Source organism: Zingiber officinale, chromosome 2A (assembly GCF_018446385.1).
Source record: "Zingiber officinale cultivar Zhangliang chromosome 2A, Zo_v1.1, whole genome shotgun sequence".
NCBI lineage: Eukaryota > Viridiplantae > Streptophyta > Magnoliopsida > Zingiberales > Zingiberaceae > Zingiber > Zingiber officinale.
The window spans coordinates 47,360,117-47,363,789 of record NC_055988.1 but is presented as its reverse complement, the minus strand read 5'-3'; the positions used below and the strand labels follow the sequence as shown (position 1 = coordinate 47,363,789).

General features: G+C 36.0%; 1 long non-coding RNA gene across 2 annotated transcripts; it reads right to left on the bottom strand.

Moving 5' to 3' along the window:
* Positions 1 to 475: 475 nt before the first annotated feature.
* On the bottom strand, positions 476 to 3,425 carry LOC122039622. 2 transcript variants are annotated; one of them, XR_006128275.1, is made up of 3 exons: positions 2,747 to 3,419; positions 2,265 to 2,323; positions 476 to 750 (listed from the first exon to the last, which is right to left on the bottom strand). It is a non-coding gene; the product is annotated as an uncharacterized LOC122039622 (long non-coding RNA). The 2 variants fall into 2 exon arrangements; XR_006128276.1 differs by lacking the exon at positions 2,265 to 2,323 and having other exon boundaries at positions 2,747 to 3,425.
* Positions 3,426 to 3,673: the final 248 nt, after the last annotated feature.

Genomic DNA, 3,673 nt, shown 5'->3' with positions numbered 1-3,673 from the left:
TTGTCATGAAAATTTTTCTCCTGATTTGATTGTTTTTGTTTGACCATGAAATAAATTTTTAGAATTTTTTTATATATAAAAATAATTTTTAAATTATTGTTTTTCTAAAATTAATGTTTAATTGATAAAAAATATTCTTTTTGAAAATTGAATTTTAGTAAAATGACATATTCCTGAAAATTCTAATGAAAATCCCAATAATATTTCCCAATATTTTTTTACTTATTTTTCATATTTTTCCCTAATAATTTTTTTGTGATAAAAAAAGGACGGGAGGGATTAAGTTAAGGGGAGGTACTTAGTATAAAATTTTATGTACTTTAGTTTTACTTATTGCAAATTTGTTACTTCTAATAAATTATAAATTTATTTTTTAAAAGTATTTTATTGTTTGTGTCACGCCCTGAGGGTATACTTGTCATCAAATTGGATCATACCCCCTAATGACAATATAGGAAATACGATATCGAACCAATTCAAGCCAACATAAAACACCAATGTAATATAATAACACCAAGTTACAAATAACAATGCATGTATGTATATGTGAACATGATCTCATATTAAACTAACCAAAAGAGTTATACAATTTTTATAAAACTTTATCGATTTGATAAAGTAAAGAAAACATAAATAGTAGCAGCGGAACAGAAGAATAAAACAACTTGAACAACTGAAACAGAAATCCAACTCGAGTGGGACCGGTAGCCAGGACCTCTGAGTGACATAATACCTCCTCTATCTGCTAACCTGAAAGTCAAAAGAAAAGAAAGGGGTAGTGAGTACAAGAACTCAGTGGGTAGAAAAAAATAGTGCATGAATAATATACTATTAGGAGATGAAATGATGCAGTCTCAGGTAAAATACTTAAACCAACGTAAGTGTCCCAACATAATCACTAGTTAACCAAAAGTATAATCAATAATATAGCACTTCATTAACCTACTCAACTAAGTATAACCAACAAATCGAGAGTAATATAGTACATCCAAACCTGCACTAACAAATACGTACATGACCAATATATAGCAAGCACATAACAAATACTGACTGCAGGAAAAATACTCTACCATGGATGATCCTGTGGGTAATTAGGGTAAATGACTAGTCACTGTCCGCGGGAAAACGCTCTAACACGGATGGTCCCATGGGCGAATAGGATGAGGTAGCTATCTGACCCTCCTATCATTGACTACGGGAGAACACTCTACCACGGATGGTCCCATGGGTAGTCAGGGTATGCTACTAGTCACTGCCTGTAGAAGAACGCTTTACCATAGATGGTCCCGCATGGTATATACCAACGATCACTAACGAGCCTCTTAACTACGTATGGAAGACAAGATACACTAACGGTCGCTGACAACTCTCTCAACCATGAATAGAAGACAATAATCGACAGGATATACTAACGGTTGCTGACGAATCTCTCAACCACGAATGGGAGATAATGGTTGATAAGATATATTAACAGTTATTGACGACTTTCTCAACTACGAGTGGAAGACAATGGTCGACAAGATATACTAATGGTCGCTGACAACTCTCTCAACCATGAATAGAAGACAATAATCGACAGGATATACTAACGGTTACTGACAACTCTCTCAATCATGAATGGAAGACAATGGTCGACAAAATATACTAACAGTCGCTGACGGCTCTCTCAACCATGAATGGGAGGCAATGGTCGACAAGATATACCAATGGCTGCTGACGGCCCTCTCAATCATAAATGTGAGGCAATGGTCGACAGGATAAACCAACGGTTGCTGATGACTCTCTCAACTATGAATGTGAGGCAATGGTCGACAGGATATACTAATGGTCACATACAACTCTCTCAACCACGAATGGGAGACAATGATCGACAGAATATAGTAACCAAGGGTCTAGTAGGACACTCAAAATACTGTACCATGCTATGAAATAACAAACAAAGGTTTAGTAAAATACTCGATATCCTATACTACGATATGATCATCCAAGCAATAAATACAAACTCAAATCATCTAGCGGAATATCCAACGTCCTACACTATAGTATGGTAATATCATGCATATCTATAAACACAATCATGAGTATCAAACATAACTGCATAGCTATCATAATAGGTCAATATATAAGGATAAACAATAAGGTATCAAACTCAGGAGTGATATAAGACAAACTTAAGGTAAGCGAGTAACTGTGACCTCATTAAACATGGCAATAAACAATCATATACTATAATTAAGGCTATCAAGAAGATAAGCAGGATCTACCTATCTCAACTATTGATCATCCTATCTTCAAGTCAAAGGATTTGCCTCGAGCTAGAATCCTACAAGCATATGATACGAAACAAATGTAAGTATCTATAATATGTGTACCGATCAATCTACCCATATGTTCCGTAACTCCATTGATTAATAATTAATTAGTAAGACAACTCTTAATTGATATTCAAATCAGTTGTCAATTTGATTAATAACTTCATTACTACTAAGTTAATTAATTTAATCCACTATTAAATTAAATTAACTTGTTCATTAAATGGCCAGATCAAGTAACTTCTAATTATTCAAGCTTCACTCAAACTTAATGTAATAATACTGATTAAATCAATTAACATACTTAACTAATTAAATAACTAACTACCTAATTCATTAATTAGTTAAACTTTAAATTAATCATGGACTAATTAGTTAATTATCAAATTAATTAAATTAGCAAATTCTAAATTAATCAATTAAATTTCTCTTACCTCGGTGTATCGCTAGAAAGGGGCGACAGTCGGTCGTCAGTCATGTGAATGTGAAATTTCTTCGAACACCGAACGGGATATATTCACATCTCCACGACGTACATAACTAGAGATATGGGAATTGTATGACACCTTATCGCTCACAGGCATATCTTCGAGCACTTGATGGGTGTCGTCGAGGAGGAGGCACTTGGAGTACATCTCAACAAGGGAAATTACCTACGTAGAGGTCGGAGATGATCCACGTGGACCTGCCGTTGGCAGGTGGATGGTGGTGACACCGGCGAAAACAGTAGATGGGAAGGGAAAACAACGACGGAACAGTGGTGTGGCACACAATTGTGCTCGTCAATCGCCGGTGGAAAGCCTTTGATTGTTCACGTCAAGGACCTTGGAACATAGCCGCGGCTATCCATGACATCCTCTGGTGGTGCGGGAGGCGGCGGCCATGGCAGACACTCGCGCGAACAAGAGAGGGAGTGGAGAAGGGCAGCGACAACCGAAAGGTCGTAATCATGTGGTGCTTGGACAGAACTATGGCCAACCGAGGCATCGGGGGGAGGGGATGGATGCAGAGCCAGCTACTCATCACAACGACATCGTCGGATTGGTCGACGCGGCGAGGCACAGCGCGGACTTGCAACAAGGAGACGAGGTGTGGGAGAGAAGGAAAATAAACTTAAGTTTTGTAATAAAACTTTAAGTCAATCAACTCCCTACTTAAATATGTACTCAAAATAGGCTTTAGAAAAACCTAACCCATTTATTCCTATGAAATATCTAACATTCATTTTAAAATTCTAAAAAAAAACTAGAAAATTCTATAAATTCATATAAAACTATTTCCCTCTAAATTCCTCATCAAATTAAATTTATTTTTCCTAAATAAATTCAAGTATGTCCAAATGTTAATCAATTTAATCCATA